The 19,728-nt window shown below is 36.5% G+C and overlaps 1 protein-coding gene across 12 annotated transcripts in view; it reads right to left on the bottom strand.

The window, feature by feature from the left end:
• LOC132306658 (membrane protein of ER body-like protein) overlaps positions 1-11,088 on the bottom strand; it is a 41,173-nt gene extending 30,085 nt beyond the window's left edge. For 5 of the 12 annotated variants that reach the window (XM_059804135.1, XM_059804139.1, XM_059804141.1 and 2 more), the window contains exons 1-2: positions 10,763-11,085; positions 10,216-10,497 (exon numbers count right to left, since the gene is read on the bottom strand). The gene's annotated coding sequence lies outside the window, so the exon portion shown is untranslated. Of the gene's footprint in view, positions 1-9,440; positions 9,613-10,215; positions 10,498-10,762 lie in introns of all 12 variants that reach the window. The other 7 variants (XM_059804133.1, XM_059804136.1, XM_059804138.1 and 4 more) reach the window with 4 other exon arrangements.
• Positions 11,089-19,728: the final 8,640 nt, after the last annotated feature.

Raw genomic sequence — 19,728 nt, 5'->3', positions numbered from 1 at the left:
CTAGTAGTATAATGAACAATACTAGTAGAGTTGGTGAGGATAGACCTACATATAGTTAAAAAATTTCATGTTACCTTAAAAGAGGTTGCTAAAGAGAACTCTTCAGGAGTTTAGGATCGGATAGAGTTATTATCGGAACGCTGCAATGATGTGATATCACGTTCTAGGGAGTATGGGAATTAGGTTGTGACGGTCTAAGTTACTTTCTTATAGCTCCATTAGACGGTTGCATTCTAGGTATAAGGAGGATGGAGGTTAAGCCTTGGGAATTTGCTGAAACAAATGGATTTTTGTTATAAGCTATGATTTGAGCTTATGTTTCGGGGTTGGATGATTACCTCTGGAACTGGAAAAGGAGATTGTGAACCAATCCGGTAAAGTTGATTTCTAAAAGAGATTTTTTTTTTCTAGGAGGAACGATGTTTTACGTAGGATTCTATTGTATTTTATTGTGTTTTTGTGAGTGCATTATGTGTTTTCTTTTTGTTAATTATTCAGGATCGGGAATACGATTTAGTTGAGGACGCAAGTGAGTGAACAGTCAATTATCGTTTTGGAGGAATAACATTAATTGCGCTAGGATTTTGGGCATGTGGTCATAGGATTTGGTAAGTATACCTACCTGAAGCCAATCTAATGAACCTGGACATGCGTAGTTATAGTACATTTTCAGGATGGGAAAAGTAAACTTACAGTTTGTGTCAAATGATATAGATTCATTTGATAAACTATAGTGTCACGATGGTTAATTGGAGGAAACGGCGTAGCTGAATATCTTCTAAAATAATAAAAAATTCCCAAGTCAGCAGGAGGATTTTATACTGGTGTAAGTACTTATTAGGATGACACCGACTGAGGGTAGTAGACGGATTAACTATTCATCAGTCTATTCATAATCAAGAATTTGATTTATGAGCGCATGTCATTAGGAGGAGTTGGTGGAGTTGCATATCGAGGATGAAGCAAAGTCTCTTCATTTGCACAAATAATATGGGAATTTTTTTTTAAGGGTCACAATTTGCAATAAATAGTTGTTGCTAGAAATTGTAATCTATTTGGAGGATGAAGAGATTCCATCTGAAGTTGTATTTGGACAGGATGTTTATTAGACACTTACTTGTATCAGACAAGTAAGATGTCAAAGACATGAAGATGAGGCCGAACATCTAATTATGGAAGCTATTGTTACCAGACTAACAATACTTTCATTCGACAAATTGGATGAGGGATGTAAGGACTGAGGTTCACAACTCTTAGTTCTTAGTGGGTCTTGGAGGAAACATGATGCTTCGAAAAAGGAAGCAGATGGTTGGAAGGCAGGTAGGAGAAGGGACATAGTGATTTGCCTCAAAGTCTGATATCTAGTAGGTAATCTAGATGGACCGTCAAAGATCCTTAGATCCTTGCAGTCACTTCTCTTACTAGAACGGGACTAATAGAGTAGTTTCCACAGATCTAGAGGAGAGATGGCTGATTCTACACAAGGGTCAGGATTTTGGTGGGGATATTGGCTGACTGATACAATTAAATCAGTTTCATTTTGTTTATTTTGGAACTGGTAAGATATCAGTTCCTATGAATAGCACGGATCACGAGACGGTTTAGATGGATAGATGTGGGGAATCACACTTTGCATTGAGTTTCGTCCGATAGAAGTAATAGGGAGGAGGATGATCTTATCAGTTGATAAGATAATTGAGTTTAGCATGTGGAAATAATAGCACTTGCTATTACCAGGGAAATGGAGGCGGTTAACTTAGAATATTTGAGCTGATCCCACAGGAGGTCGTATTTTACTCAGATGAGTTTAGGGTACTGAAAGAGGACTGGCAGTTGTCTTTCTGATTCTAGGAAGGTCAGGATGACTGAGATGTTTGGGGATTTTGGATAGTATGTGTGCCGATCTCTCACTGTTTGGTCTTGCATGGAAGCGAGGTTATATAATAAGACATTGCCTTTATTTAAGGATACATCGGAGATAAATATTCTCTTTTGGAAATGGTTGAGCGTGGTTTGGAGGCAGCAATCGGATTTTGTACATTGTTGAACTCGTACATGGGAGTTTCTATCAGGAAATGGTTGCTTGGGATGTCTTCCGTATTGAAAGCGATGTTTTTGGAGGAAGGCCAGTTTTACCTGTTACACTGACTTTTCAAGGATATTGTTTATCAATTTAGGCAGTAGCCTATTGGTTAGTGTTACCAATTTGTTAGCGCTGGATGCATAGAAATTATATGCGTCTGTTTTATGGAACTTGGAGGAATAGGGATCGTTACCTTTCACTAAATATTGGGTAGGATTGGATCGTTGATAGATACAACTTAAGAGTTGTACAGGTATGGTATTTCTTAAACATAGAAACTTGGTTATTGTTGGTTGTGTTGGAATTTGGGTGGAGCTCATATAAAATAGCTGTGCCACACGAAAACGGAAATGAATTTTGAGAAGTCATTAATTCAAAGTTTCGTGAATTCCGAGGACGGAATTCCTTTTTGCAAGGGGGAAGAATGTAATACCCCTAGTTTTAAAAAGGATAAAATTGGAATTTTTATTTATTTATTTATTGATTAATTAATTTAATTATGTGATTTAGTTGTTTTATTTTTCTTAAGTGATTAATAGTGTGTATTTAAATTAATATTGTTTAATTGTGAATAGTGGGTATGTATTTAATTATTTATTGTCGTGAATTTATTTATGTGTTTTGAGTGATTATTTATTTGCTTTCATTATTTGTTTTACGTGTAATTAATTAATTAGGTTTAGGGTGTTACGATTATGTAATTATGGGTGCCGACTTATAGGAGGTTGGAATTAGGGTTAAGTTTTTATGGTAGCCTATATATTTAACTTTACAAGTCTGCTAGGGTTAAAAAAAAAAAAATATGCACGTAAGAATTCTTGAGAGAGAAAACAGAGGCACACATAATGGTTTCAAGGGGAAACTATATGGGCCACCAATTAGGAGTTCAACCGTGACCTGAAGGTCGTATCAAGGAGGAAGGAGTGGATGGATTGTGGTATTGGAACTGAGCAGTAGCAAGGTTGCCGGTCGTCCGTTCGTCAGAAACTCCATGGACGACATTGTAAGGTTTCAAACCGAAACCTAAAGGCAAGTTTCATTCTATCTCCTTCCTGTGTAAACTTGTGTTCTGTGCATTCTATATGGTCTCCAGGAAATTAATTTAACTTTAAAATGGAAGGTTGACACAAGATTATCAGACTGTAACCTGTTGCATGCTTAATTAACTGGTCTCAGTTCTCTTGCATAAATTGTGTTATTTTCGGTTTAGATTTTTGTCAATTGATTTACATTGGAACATGAAGGGCTTCTAAGATTGTTTAGACTCTGATTGAATCTTGTAAACTTAAAAAAAAAAATTCAGAACCGAAGGATGGAGTTCGCCGGTAGCAGAGAGGGCAAACAAGGGAAGCATAAACTGTTTCGTTTATGGTTTATGTTTTGTCAATTAATTCATATTGGAATTGGAGAAGCTTTTAGGATTGTTAGGACTTAAATGGACAGTAAAATTTATTAATTAACGTGATTGAATTTAAAGGAATTTAATTGCATGAAATTGAATTTGTTTTAGGACTGCTTTTACAGTTGGATTATGTACCTGTTTTAACCATGATTTCTCTTAAATGTACACTTGTTTTGATTCATGTAATGATGCAAAATTACTTCTTATAATTAGTTGGGATGGTTTGGAACTTAAAACAGTGGGTTAGGAACTTGAACAGGGTCAACTGGAAAGTCAGAAAGTGTCCGGAATTAAAGAAGACGGAGGTTCAGATAATGGAGCAGGCTCCATTCTTCAAAGGAGCCGGCTCCATTGAGATGGAGCAGGCTCTAAACTATTATGGAGCCGACTCCAAGAGGATAGAGCAGGCTCCAAAATATAATGGAGCCGGCTCCACTTTTGGTAATGCACAGTAAGTGCATTTTTGTGGTTTTTCTGATTTTAGGGGCTTAAATGAAATTAATGGAAAGTGGTGTGGGGTTTTAGATGTTTAAAATTAACCTATTAAAACCATAAAATAGTTAGTATATGCTAATGTGTTAATATAAATGGACATCATGAATTTTTAAAAAAAGATTAATGTGCATGTTGTCCAGGAAGGAGAAAGTCTTAAATTTCTAGTTTGGTTAGCCAATTGAATGGACTGAATTGAAAGATATTTTAGGGATGTTGTACCAAAGATATTTGTGATATATTTAAGTTCCATGAGGGTTGGTTGGGTTGTGGTTGTGGACGTCATGTAAATTAAATACATTGTTGCATGCTGTTAGGAGTGGAGGAGTTTTTATTTGCCGGTTTGTTTTAACCAGTTTATTTTGGTAAGTATAAAATACCATTGGGGTTGTATATAATGTGTTGTGAGACTTCTTAGTTGACATATTATGTCAAGCACAGGCTTTAACATGGAGGATTAAAAAGGACGTCATGTAATGAAACGATAATTTTCATGCCGTCAGGGATTAAAGAGGATTTTCATTACTAGTCTTTGTTTTAATAATTTAAATGAACTAGTATGAGAGTATGGTTAGGGATGTCTAGTATAATGTGCATAGTCATTATACCATGGTGTGGGTGTTAATTGATGAACTATTGAAATTTTTGTTTTGTCAATTGGATGGATATGGATGGTTTAAATTGTCTATCAATGCTTTAACAATTTAAATGGAAGTTTTATGATTATAATCATATACTGGATGCATAATTTGGTCATACATATAATATATTGTATTTATGTTTATTTTGGAGTATGATTGATGAATATTTATTATTAATTTGTCAACTATATTGGATGAAGGATGGTATGCACCGGTATGGGACAGTGACATACTAGGTATGGATTAGTTCAAACACTATAACCTACCTATTCTGGATTGAGGTGTGAATTTACCATAAAGGTTCAGTCCCACTCATATTTGTCTCATATTAATTATGAATTGAATGACCTACTTTGGTTTCTGGATGGATTGTTATACTTATATCAGACCACTACAAAAGATGGATGATATTTTGTATTAGGAGTATACGGACTTTATATACATATCATTATGGTGCCATGGTATGAGCTTGAGTCTCAGGACCATGGTTAGGGTGCGTATATCGCCTAGGATGGATAACTGGACACAGGTGTTGTTCCTTGGTAGGTCTAGATACACATGACCACAGTATGTGCGATTTGCATGGTATCTCTACTCAGGCTGAAACAGACCTATTGGACTAGTGAGCGTCCTATAGTGTGTATCTGTATCTATATGGACTATTTTAGCTATTGCCGAGCTATCTAGGATGTATCTGCGTATCGGGTTTATGTATGGATTGTAGTAGTATGGAACTTGCATGTGGGCCTGACCCACCCTTATTTTTCAGGTGTTGGTGAGTACCAGGCTTAGGGAATGATCGTGGTGATGTAGGTACAGACACTCACTATTCCGACTATATAAGAATTTATTTCTTATTTTAGTTTTGGGTTTTTATTCTGTATTTCATTTACAGTTGAGGATTATTAGGGGTCCACTTGGTGGATTCCCGAGTTGTAAGGATTGGAAGGTTTAAATTATATTAAAATTTTATTTCAAGGATTTTTCGTATTTAGAATTCTTATGAGCTTATTATTATTTTATCTTATTTCATTTTTTTTTTATATATTCTGTGTTCAATTACATATTGATTGTTTGGTATCCCTCGGATCTGTGCCCGGACTTGATCACCTGTGGCTCTAGAATCGAGGGGTATCACAGTATTGAAGTTCGAGTTTTGTGGTAACGCGTAATGAATTGATAGGGGTTTTAAGTCACAATAATAAATTTTAACTGCCAAAACAAATCATTGGGATGCTACTGGATATATATTAGACTACTGAGGTCATTTTTAAGGAAGAACAAAGGGATTGGAAGTGGTCGGAGTCGAAACAGAAGGTCGGAAACAAAGCTGGAATGGACTGGAGGCTCACAGAGAGGGAGAGAGCCAGCTCTGGGAAGCCAAGAGCCGGCTCCCACTCTTCAAGAGCCGGCTCCAAGATGGTATGGTGCCGGCTTCATGCATATAAGAGCCTGCTCTAAGTTTCAAGAGCAGGCTCTCTCCTATTTTGACGTATTTTAGTGTTTTCTGATTTTCTGGACACCGTTTGGATGATTTTAATTCTTTCGAATTGTGTTTTGAGGGCACTTGGGGTTCTTAATTTAAACTTCAAGTGTATTTAAACCTCTTATTGCATAGTTTATACATTTATGCTAAAGTGTTAAACAGTAGGAAAGTAGACAACTTTTCAGTACTGTTAATGATTAGAGGAAAGTTAACTTGCGTAGTTTAATTCAGTGATTGAACGGATTATAAAACCAGTCATGGGGATGATTTTGGGTGTAAATAGGATTCTTAAACTCAGTATTAAAGATGAACCGAAGGTTGGGAATAGTCGGAGATGAAGCTGAAAGGCGAAACGGAGCAAAACTGGACAGAGGAGGCTCTAAGCCTTTAAGAGCAGGCTCTAAGTTTCAAGAGCAGGCTCTAAGTTTGTATGGAGTAGGCTCTAAGTTTCTAGAGCAGGCTCTCTAAGTTTTTGTAGAGCAGGCTCCATGTTGTAAAGAGCCTGCTCTATGATTTTCAAGAGAAGGCTCTTTGGTTAGGTTACGTTTGGTTGCAATCTGGAGCTGTTCGGGAACTGTTTGGGCTATGTTTGGAGTTCTAAATTGTTTTAGGGAGTGAACTAAAAATTTTAAAAGTAATTTCAAGAGATCTTAATCTCTCTAATTGCATAAGTTAGCCTATTATAGGAAGGGAATGATCAGTGTGAAATTTAGACAATTTACATACTGTTAACGGTTGGAAGGGAAATAGTTGTTCAATTTTTAAATGGGCGACTTAAGTAATTATAACATGATTTTAATCTTGTTTTAAATGCACATTAGGGTCATTTACTTAATAAATTTGATCTGTGCACACTCGGGAATATAATTGCTGAATTAAAAAATCCGTTCTGCAATTACGTAGATTAAGGATAGAAATTACTTGCTTGCTCTAATATGGAAATTTAATGAATTATAACATGTTTCTAATTTTTGTTTTAGATGCACAGTAGAGTCTTTTAGTTAATAAATTGGACCTGTGCATACTTTGGATTTTTATACTGCGGAAACATTAATTTTCCTGCAATTACATGAGTAAAAGGTTTGCTTTAAATTGTTGAATTGTTAGATACACTATTCTGCAATTAATTGGATGATGGTTTTCAACTGGATGATGGTTTTCAACTTAAATTGCTAAACTAAAACATAGGTTTTGTAATTTACATGGGAGTTAACCTGGACTTAATTGAAGAATTAATTGCATATTTTCTGTCAATTATATGAATGGATTCTGGATTTTAAGTTGACAAACGATTAAGTTTTGTCTCGTCAATTTCATGGATATTGTCATGGATATTTAATTGATAAACTGTTCCAATTTTGTTTTATCAGCTACATGGATTTATGTGGATTATATTTGGTGTAATGATTGAGTTAATGCATCATTTACGGATCATATGCATGGTATGTACCGATATGGGACGGTGACATACGGAGGGACGGATTAGATCAAAACGCTAATTCTAACCCATTCATACATACGGAATGGATTAACTAAAACAATTGAATCCTACATGGTTTCATGTCCTGTCAACTAAAATAGTTGAATGACATATTGGATGGTTGTTTATATTTTCTGTTAATAGGAAGGATAGGGATTTAATTAAAACATTCAAATCCTAATTATATGTTGTGTTTTGGCGACGAATAGTTAACTGACTCAACATTGTATTTAAATGGGATGTATATACACTTAATTTATGTTAGTCTGTGCGACTGAACAAGCTGAACGACTAGCTGAATTTCTTATGGTTGGATAGGATCGGACTTTATATATATAATTATGGTATCGCGATCTAAGCTTGAGTCTCATAGTTGACAGTTAGAGAGCGTATATGCAGTAGGATGCATAGCTAGCTATGTTGGTTGAGGTATACCCTGTTAGGCTTAGGTAGTCATGCCCACTCAGGTGTGTTTTTGCATGTTGCCTTCTATTCAGGTTGAGACCCTTAGCATAGTCTAGTGAGAGTCCTGTAGCGTGGTTATATGTATATATCTATTTACGGACTATATAGATATGGTTGAGACATCTAGGATGTATCTACGTATCGGGTCTCTGTTTGGATTGTAGTTAGGATAGAACTTGTTCGTGGGCCTGACCTACTATTATTTTTCAGGTAACGGACGGTTTCAGGTCTTAGATCTTGTTTGTGCTGAGCAGAGACGACTTCTCATTCTTCCGACGACGTAGGCGGTTCCTGTATGGTTTAGCATTGGTTTCTTTTTTGGTGGTTCATTTCTAAGTGATGATTTTATTAGGGGTCCACCAGATGGATTCCCGAGTTGTATTAGAAATGGAGAATTTGGATGTATCAGAATAATTCTTTATTAATTTAATTTTATTCTGAGGTTTCAGTATTTGATTTATCATTCTAGTTTCTTTTCAGCAAATTTTTATTTATTCATGTTTCCTTAATTGTATTTTGTGTTCGTTTATTACTAATTTATTTGATATCCTCAGGTAGTCGGGCGTGGGCCTGGCCAACCCGTATCCGGAAATCCGGGAGTATCACAGGAAGTGTCTAAGACACATTTCTTATGACCTTGTGAATTAATGCAAAGAATAGGTAAAACGTAAGTGGGATCATGTCATAGGGAATACACATCAATAACACCACAACAAGCATGTAAATAAATATCATCCAATCACAAATACACCAAATATGCTAATGAAATGCAATGTCATGTCAATGTCACTTTAATGCAAACCGTTAATGCAATCCGGCCCATAACACCTCTATGTCGCCACGAGGGGAGGGTTGGCTTGCTTTTCCCGACCACATGGCACCTCCATGGCGTCGTCTAGGCATAGGTAGCTCAATCATACTAGAGTCTCTCTCTAGCTCCCTCTAGGTCATATTAACACCACGGACCACTAGGCGCCTCCTAGGCGTCCGAGTTTTTCACAAACACTTTTCAAAAATTATTTTTCCCAAAACAATTTCATTTCTTTCAAAACACTTTTTCCTTTTTCTTTCCCAATAGATGCATGAATGCTTCATGCTTCTAATCATCAATTCAACAATAGATTTTTCATATATGTTTTCCATAATAAATTTCTAAAATATGTAAGTTATGCTTTCATTCAACATGGATATCACATAGTAAGTATACAAAGCCTAAATTATATTCATATATGCATGCTTATACACAATGTATCAACTAACACATAGCCACATTTTTCATATACAATATTTAAGCAATTTGTAAGAATTCAAACTAATTAAGCATGCAAATCGACAAATTATAGAGAAAAAATTCACAAAAGCATAAGAAATCATGTATTTGAGACCCCTACCTCTCCAAATTGAAGAAAAACCCCAAAATTTCCAATTTCAAGCCCTAAATTCGAAATCCCTAGGCTTGGCCAAATGGTACTTGGCTCCTATCAAATCGACGGCCTCGACGAGCTCTCCAACTTTACTTCACCAGGTATTACCAAATTCCAATTGGTGTGAGAAAGATCAAGCCTTGAAATTGTAGAAGAAAAAAAAAAAAAAAAAAAAAGACGAAGCTATTGGACACAGTGAGAGAAAAACTGATGTAGTAAATGGCAATTAGGCCTTTTGTGAGGTTTAATATAATGGTGGGGCCCACTTATGTTTTAAAAAAAATATATCTTATAACCATAGCATTTATATATATATATATATAGTCATAGACATTACATTCTCCTTAACTTTAAAAGATTTCGTCCCCAAAATCAAGCCATACCTAAGGGAGAAAACAATTCTGGATACTTGGAGCGAACCTTTTGTTCGAGCTCCCAAGTAGCCTCCTCAACTCCTTCATGCCTCCAAAGAACATTTATAAACGGTATCGTCTTGTTCCTCAACATAGGACTACAATGTATATTAGTAACTCTTACTTGACACAATCTGACCAAAATTCAATCTTTTTTATTAGACAATTTAATTACATTGAAACCAATGGATTGGGGACCAATTTTTAATTTCCATAATTCATATATGAGAAGTCTACTTAAACACTTATAGAGTTCGGGACAAGATTTAAATTCTACCAAATATATATAAATATATATGGCATATACAAATAGAGAGAGATAGTAGTACCTAAATCATTGGCTTTACCAAGGATGGAAACAAGGGGTTTGCCTTGTAATCAAGAGGAGGCACCGAGCTGGTATAATCCTGATCACCTGCCTTCGAAATCTCATGAATCCTTGGAGAGAGAATGAAGCGTATGCCCGGCCACTGCCATTAGTGCAGTCCGGCGGCGACTAAGCATGAACAGCCCATGAATTGGTGTCCTCGGACGAAGACGTAGAAGAAGAAGTCGGTCTGGTAGTTAGGGTTTCGCTAATCCAACTGAAAGCCTCCCCAATTTCACTGAAACTGCAATTAGGTAATGAAAAGTAAATTAACACTGAAATCAAAATGCTCTAGCTTCATAAAATCCCAATAATTGAACATGTATGAATTAAATTATGAACCAGTAGTGAAGGCATTAATTGGCTGATTGAACAGAATCAGATCCAAATTAACTGTGCATTAAACTAAATCATACAGCTTTGAATGAAATATCACAGTCCACAAGTAAATAAGGAGTAGTGAGATTCAAAGAGAAGGATAATGCAGTGCATATAAAGAGGAATCGTACCATCGGATTCGTCGGACGAAGCAACGGAGAGACTCCGGCGATTCCTAAAGAAGAGATCCAAGTTCTCGTCCGTATCCTTGGAGATTCTGTTGAGACTGAGACCTCGTCGGTACTGCGACCTCCCTCCGATCAGAGATTCCTTCAAACTCCGATTCATTTCTACGGATCCATACCATTACCATCCAAAATACACAAGGTTTAACTTGTGTACATGAAGGAAAGAGAGTAATAGATGAGAAGTACGGGTCAGTTTGGTGGAATGGAAAAGGGAGGAAAGGGAAGGGAAAGTGACGGAGGGTGTTAAAAACAATTTTGTTTTGGCTAAAATGGGTGAAGGAAAAGAAAGGAGAGGGAAGGCTTTGGAGGGTTATGTATAAGTTTATATAGTAGTTTTCTTATCCTCCCAAAAATGGGAGGAAATAAAAGGAAAGTGAGGGCAATGGCTGATGGAGGAGTTGTGATGCTAATTTTACCCTCAAGATTACACAAGTTTGCAAAACAATATACATACAAGTTAGCAGTTGCAGAGAGAGTGAGAGATGGTGAACCAAAACTGGAACAGCGGGATGGAAATTGAAAGATATGGGTTTTGATTTTCCGAAAAATCTGAAATGATATATCGATACGGGTTTTAAACTTCTGATTTTGCAGACAGATAAATAAACTGAAATATATGGGTTTTGAACTTTTGATTCTTGTAGTGCAGAGAGAGAAAGAGAGAGGAGAGAGGGCAAGTTCAGACTGGAGAACGAGAATAGAGATGGAGGCGAGCTTGGGGAGGCTAAAATGATTTTCCCTAATTTATTTTGTCTTTTCTTGTGGCCAGCTATAGGAGACAAGAAAAGAAAAAAAAATTAGGGCAAATCATTTCAACCTCCCCAATCTCGCCTCCATCTCTATTATATATATATATATATATATATATATATATATTTCTCTTTTAAAATATAAAAGAAAAAAAAAATTAGGGCAAATCATTTCAACCTCCCCAATCTCGCCTCCATCTCTATTATATATATATATATATATATTTCTCTTTTAAAATATAAAAGGGTATAATAGTGAATTTATTAAAATAATTCCCATTCCTTTCTTTTCCCAAACATGATTATTATCCTTTTCTTTCTTTTCCTTCATTAATTAAAAACATAATAGGGGGTTAAAATTATTTTTCCCTTTCCTTTCCTTTCCTTCATAACTAATGTTATATTTTCCCTTCAAACCCATTGTACCAAACATAGCCTAGGAGAAAGAGAGAGGAGCAGGGGTAGAAAGAGAAACTGATCAGCGATTAGGAGTGGGGGTAGAGAGAGAAAGGGAGGATGATGGACAAATACAAAATGAATAATGAAAAATAAAAATAAAAATAAAATAAACGATGGGTCCATGTTTCTACAGCAATCAAGTGCCACATTTAGTAAAATGTGCAGCATTTTTTTTAAAATTGCTGTTAAAATTTTGGCACCACATAAGTGTTTTGTTGTAGTGTTAAATAATTTGTTCATCAAGGAATAACTCTCATGGTCATTCAAAGATATGATAAGATTGTAGTATGCTCCATGAATTTCACATCTGGGATGTGGTGAATTGGGAAGAAGGACAAACAATTTCACATTACCTCCATAATGTTGCGAGAATTGAAATGCAAATCTCAAAAGTGGGAACAAAGTTCCCTTTAGACTGTCAATTTTTGAATAACAACTGATAAAACAAAAAAAAAAAAAATGTGGTCCAACCCACCTCCTCATGATATAGTTTTCATAAGACAAACTTAAGGTAAATGTCATCTAGATCTTAAATATAAGAGAAACATCAACCAATGCACCAAATAATTTTTTTCAGAAAATTGAAAAGTGCCTATAAAAATTTATATAGTTCCCCGCAGTAAACTTTATATTTAGGGAGCAATTTATAAATTGGTTTATCATTACCATCAAAGATGGATAGAAATAAGATAACAAGTAGCAAAAACAAGTTTGTGAATATAATTTTAAATAATTATTACATAATTACTCAATAAAAGATTCTTCAATTGAATTTACACGCTTATGCATAAAAAAATGTAAAACCCAAGTCATATAATTCGTTAAAAGAGTAGCTGCTCCCATGCTTCACGCATGAATTGGCGAATTGAGAGCGAATTCGTCCTAAATTCATGAACTCAAATTGTTGAGTTCACAAATTCAGATTTCCAATCCGTGAATTATATGCGGATTGTTACATACAAGTATATTTGTATGACTCGTCTCATTAGTGATAAAATTATAAAAATCACTTCGTGATGTTTATCATTTTCCTATTTGTATACTGAATGCATAATTTGATTGTTTAATATTCATTCTATTCCATATTAGTAGTCCAACTTTCCATTTAGGGATGTTTCATATGAAAAATCAGAGCAAAATAATGCTATATTTTCATAATTACCTTTTAAATTTTCAAAATCTAGGAATATGCATATTTGAATTTAAAACAACAACTTGATAATTTTAAAAGTCCTAATAACAAAAGTAGAAGACTAATATGGACAGAAGGAACACACTCTAACAAGCTAAGCTAACTTGTAACACTTATGATATGTAAGTAATTGACAAGGTTAAAATATATAACTATTTCATATAATTAATTAATTAAAATATTTATAAATATTTATTTAATATTAGAAATTTATAAAAAAATATTTATTAAATTAAAATGATAAGTTTTAAGTGGAATAAATATATATAAGTAAATATATGGGTGCTCTCAAAATTTTTAGACTTTGACGCTCTCTCACTCTCGCATTCGCTCCGCCTTATGTGACTTAGTGTATCCCCCCAACAAAGATAATCACACAAAACCAAATATTGAAAAAAATCATTTTTGCTAAATTTAAAATTAGTAAGAAAAAGAAGGAGATGATAAACCGAAATTTTGTATTATAAAAATAATGATTTGGAAGATTTTATAAATTAGCAATAAAGGAATCATGCCAAATCTCAAGTATTTGTTTGGAATTATTGATAATTTATACCTTTTGAGTAAAAAATAGTGATTAGGAAAAAAAATATCTTCGAAAATTCTGCAATGAGAGATACTAAGTCATAATGGCACTTTAGAAAATGAACAAATCCAAGTTGAATATTAGTAAAGTTGAAGAAAAATAAATTGAGCTACCTTTTCTATCTCCATTTGTGCGCATCAATTACTGGATGAATTCCCCACTTTTTCACCTTCAATGGCCGTTCATTAGAGAAACTTTGTTGACAAATTGAAGCCTCAATGTAACACCCATCACTATTGCATTTCCAATATTTTTTTTTAAACGGGTCACATCCTTTATGAAACAACATTATGTGATGTGACTTGATGTTGTAGATCCGATCAGATATATCACAAAAGTTTTCATAATCACCATTGATTTTGAGATCAATTACATCCTTGTTAAATGATTTTTCTTGATCGATTCTGATGATGCAAGATTTTGTCACGACCCAGAACAACGTCTTAACCTGCAGAGAAGAGAAAAAGTCGTCGAAGGCACCGGTACGGTACTGGCCCAAGAGTCTCCGACGGTCAAGTTAGTACAAGACCAGGAAGATTAATGGACTCTATTAAGGATATTTTTTGCGTACCTTTTGAAATGGCTGACTACCCTTTTTATAGGATATGTTACAGTATCTGATAAGGGAATTAATTTCCTTATCATAGTGCATTACGGATCTGAAGAACTCATCCTTATCTATATTGCTTCATAATTGTAGTTTATCTGACTTCTTGGCTTTCGTGTCTGTTAGAACTCGTGTATTCGTGTTAGATTGTAGAGACCGTATCATTAGTTACCCCCCATTCTCATATTTGGATCTCAAACTAATAGAATGTAAGGTGTTTGGTTCCCTGGAAGATTAATAATATAATATAATATATATATATATATATATATATATATATATTTATATTATTGGGGCCTCAATGGCAAATGCAGGGGACCTCTTCGTCAAATATTGCAATGGCCCATTTGTCATAAAGTTACAAGGAACCTCCTTGTCAAAAAGGTGCAAGGACCCCCTTGTCATAAAAGTGCAAGGGATCCCCTTGTCAAAAAGGTGCAAGGGACCCGCATGTCATAAAGGTGCAAGGGATCCCCTTGTTAAAACAGGTGCAACCCCTTGTCAAAAAGGTGCAAGGGACCCCCTTGTCATGAAGATGCAAGGGATCCCTTTTTCCTTTATAATGTAGAGGCCGCTGGTGTAGGCCTTGTATTGTGGCCACTTATTTGTAGTTGTCAAGAGAAAAAATGCAAGTGACCCCTATTAAACAGCGTAGGGACCTCTGGTATAGGCCTTACACTGTTGCCACTTGTTTGTAATTGCCAAGTAACGCAGGGACCCTGTAAGGAACTCCATTTGGCGGGCAACTAGAGGAGGGGGCCTCGCATTTTCAATTTCAAATTGCAAGTGTCTATTTTTCAACTGCTATTTTTATAACCATTGCAGTAGATTAAACTCTTTTCTGCTTATTTAAGCACAGAGAATGCCTGACCATTTCAATTATCTTCTTCTGCCTCCTTCCTCTCCTCTTGCTTCTTTTTTCTTTACCACTTGCACTCTTTTCCTTTTTTCCATGGCTTCTTCAACCCAGCCTCCCGAGGAAGTCATTGAGCGCAATAATTCAGCCGACAAGGTGCTTCCCATCAAACCGCAACACGCAGCTTCGTACTTAGACGCCAGCCACCTAGGCCAACTGAAGCTGAAATTTTTATTCCCGGAGTCTGTGGAGGTTCGATGTGTTTCTCCTCGTGAAAGAGTATGTGACGATCCTCAGGAAGGTTATACATGTTTCTTTGAGACGGCTTTCGATGCTGGCTTACGGTTCCTCTTACCTAAATTTGTTAGGGAGCTGCTCAGGTTCTTTAAACTAGCTCCTTCCCAGCTTTCTCCAAATGGTTGGAAGACAGTTGTGGGATGCATGATTTTGTGGTATTTGTGTGGTAATAGTCTTTTAACATTGAAAAAGTTACTTCACTACTTTCAACCCAGGAAGAAAGCTGGTGATTGGCTTAATTTTGCCCACCCATCTGACGCCTTACTAGGAAAGTTTCCTAATTACCCCCGAAAATGGAGATTGGTTTTCTTCTTTGTGTCAAGAGATGGTTGGGAGTTCAATGTGGGTGCCAGCCCCGAGGACAAGAGCCTTTCTGTGCCCCGATCGTGGAGCGAGTCGAATCTTGCCGGTAACTAAAAGTTTATTTTATTTATTCCCCTTAGATGACTTCTTTGACTTATTTAATACTTCTTATTTCAACAGCTTTTATAATAGATCGTGACTTAACCGATGAAAAGCATGCTAATGTCGCAAAAGCCCGTGTATACCCATTGAAAGTATAGGCTGAGATATTGAATCCGCAGACTATTGCGTCATTTGAACTTAGCAACAGAGTTGTTGCTCCATCCCTCTCCATAGTTAAAGGTATTGTAAGTTCGTCTCTTTAGCCAAATTGTGCAATCATTTTATTGTCTATATTGATTGTGTTAACTCCCTTACAGCTACACCATTGGCATTTGATCATGATGTGATTGAACAGCTTTGCAATAACGACAACACATTTCCACAGGCCAGGAGGAGAAAAAGGAGTGGTTCAAATCAAATAACTCATCCACCTGCTGAGACCTCTTCGCTACAGGAGGCATTACCTAACCCAAATCCTTTTTTGACAACCTTTAACGTTCCTACAAAACCATTATTTCAGGACATACTTAACAGTGAGAACCCTTTCAGCGGATCCGTTGAACCTTTGTTTACCCCATCGCTTCCCCAAAGAGGACTTCTCTGGGGCTATTCTTGCTAATATATGAGGGCACCTTGGGTTGCTTCATCTAGGCGCCAATTAGTCCTTCGTGATACTACCTTTGTTACCCGTAGGATGGATGACTTTGTTCTAGCAGATGAGGTCAATGATCTAGAATCAACTTCATTTGAGCAAACCTTGGATGTCGGCCTTCACGATCTGGGTTGAGTGAGTGTCCCTCCTTTGTTTATCACAGCATTTTTATTTTTTATTTTTTAGCTCTCACAGCTACCTTTTGTTCATAGGTTACCACATTCCTTACGAGTGTGTCACACCGCGCCATAGCTTCCAAAATGCTGCTCAGCAAAAAGGAGAAAGAGTTTAATTCCACAGCATCTTTCCTTCGTGCAGTGCACGAATCGAGTCAAAGCGAGGTTGTGAGAGAAAAGGGGCATCTAGAGAAGGCGGAAGCAGCTGAAGCGAACCTTACCAAAGAACTAGCGGATGTGTGGGCTGGCTATGATGCGGGCATAGCGGAGCTTAATGTCGATTTTTCCACCAAGCTCGCCTTTGAAGGACCATTTACTATTGCTAAATTCAAAACTTCCCCAGAGTTTGAGTATCTGAAAGCAAAGAATTTCTTGGATGGCTTTAAGTCTTTTCGAGCTGATGCCATTTCTGCCTATCCAAATGTAGATTTTGGAAGCTTTGAGCCTTTTTCGGCTAATTCAGATGATGTCATGGATACTTAGGAGGAGGAGGACGATGACGAGAAGTAGCTTCTTGTTCCTCGTTTTATATTTATGCAATTTTAATTCCATTTAGTATTGTAACGTTGAATATTGTCTTTTAGTTGTGAACCAAACTCCCATTACACGGAGTAGTGTTGTTGTATGAAAAACTCTATTATGATCTTGAATCATTTTGTGACAGTGGCTATAGGTTTTATCTAGCTGGGACCTTTATAGTACGAAGCACTATTAATATCCCTTACAGTACAGGGATATTGGTTACGGGATTCATTTAGCCTGGGTCCTTTTAGTACAGGACACTAATTTGTTATCCCTTATAGTACGGGGACATTGATTACGGGATTCATTTAGCCCGGGTCCTTTTAGTACAAGACCTTATTTCCTATCCCTTATATTACGGGGATATTAATTACGGGATTTATTCAGCCCGGGTCCTTATAATATAGGACACTTGTTATCATCCCTTATGATACGGGGATATTGATTATGGGATTCATTCAGCCAGGGTCTTTATAATACAGGACACTTATTATCATCCCTTGTAATACGGGGATATTGCAAGTATAAAGATAAACTGATCAAGAGTTAATGCAACCAAAAGGAATTTTATTAAAGACCATCATTGCCCCAAGGCTTATTGAAAATGAAAGACTAAGTTGCGAATCGGCACGAATCTAACATTAAACATCACGAGAAATAGAAAAATAGAAACTAACATTAATATTTAAATTATAACTTTACTAATAGTACTTCTTTAGGTGTTCTGCATTCTAAGGGTGATCAAGTTGCCTTCCCTCCAATGTCTCTAGCCAATAAGTGCCTTGTCTTTTTGTATGAACAACCCTATAAGGGCCTTCCCAATTGGGGACAAGTTTCCCCTCGTTAGGCTCCTTAGTTGCTTGAGTCACTCTACGTAGAACAAGGTCACTGGGTTAGAACCTCATTTTCCTTACACGTGAGTTATAATATCGAGACATCGTTTATTGATAGGCTACAACTTTAATTTGAGCTTGTTCTCTTCTCTCTTTAATTAAATCTAAGTTGACAACTAGTTCTCTTTCATATTGGAGTGGATCATAGTGTTTGGTTCTGAAAGTAGTTACACCAGTTTCCACTAGAATTACTGCTTCGCTCCCAAAGGCTAAAAGAAAAAGAGTTTTACCTGTTGGGGTTTTTGTTGTAGTTCTGTAAGCCCATAATATACCAAGTAGCTCCTTCGGCCACCTCCCTTTCGCTTTCTCAAGTCCCTTCTTAATTAAGCTGAGTATTATTCTATTGGCCACTTCTGCTTGCCCATTGGCTTGCGGATGCCCTGGTGATGAGTAATGATTTCTTATTCCTAACTGGGAACAAAAATCTTTGAAGACAACACAGTCAAACTACTTACCATTGGCATGGTGAACTCTAAACTTGCACACTATAAACTTCCAAGTGAAGTCTTTGACATTGTTTGCCGTAATGGTGGCCAATGGTTGAGCTTCCACCCACTTAGTGAAATAGTCAATTGCCATAACAACATATTTGGTTTGCCCCTTCCCTGTAGCCAGTGGACCAATCAGGTCCATTCCCCATTGAGTAAAGGCAATGGACTTAACATCGGCACTAGCTCCTCTGGTGGTTGTCTAGGGACATTGGCAAATTATTGACATTTATCACACTTCCTTAAAAATTCCAGTGTATCTCTCTGCATGGTGGGCCAATAATAGCCTTGATGAACTGCCTTGTAAGCCAAGGATCTACCCCCTGCATGATTTTTGCAAACACCTTTGTGTATCTCCTTCATGATATAACGAGCTTCCTTCGCTGAGACATAACGTAAAAAGGGCAAAGAAAAACCCATTTTATAGAGAACTCCATTGACGAGCGTATACCTGGGTCCTCGAACCCTTACCTTCCGAGCGTCTACCGGGTTTTGTGGTAACTATCCATCCTTGAAGTACCTGACTATTGAATCTGACCACTCTAACTTTGGTGCTAATTTGTTTACTTCTTTGTGCTCTTTGGATATACTAGGCTCTTCCAAATACTCAAGTGGTATAGCCTTAATACTCTCAAGCTCTACTATGGTAGCTAGCCGAGCTAATGCATCTGTATTCTCGTTTTTAATTCTGGGCATTTGAATGATTGTAAACTTCTTGAAGCAACCAGTTAGGCCCCTCACCTTATGCAAGTACAATTTCATCTTGTCATCTTTGGCTTCGCATTCTTCACAGACTTGTCCTGCAATCAACTAAGAATCAATAAACACCTTCAATTGTTACACTCCAAGAGCCTCTGCTAACTTTAATCCTACTATCAAAGCCTCATATTTCGCTTCATTATTAGTGGCTCTAAAACCAAACTGAAGTACATATTTTAGATTCTCTCCCTCTGGTGATATAATCACCAATCCGGCCCCACAGGCTCGGGTGTTGGATGACCTGTCAACTTAAAGCGACCGAGCATCA

The sequence above is a fragment of the Cornus florida genome, unplaced genomic scaffold (genome assembly GCF_030987335.1).
Source record: "Cornus florida cultivar Cherokee Brave unplaced genomic scaffold, ASM3098733v1 CherokeeBrave_3.0.0_Hap2_Chr05, whole genome shotgun sequence".
In the NCBI taxonomy this organism is placed as follows: domain Eukaryota; kingdom Viridiplantae; phylum Streptophyta; class Magnoliopsida; order Cornales; family Cornaceae; genus Cornus; species Cornus florida.
The sequence above is the reverse complement of the archived record's forward strand: the minus strand, read 5'-3'. Positions and strand labels throughout refer to the sequence as shown.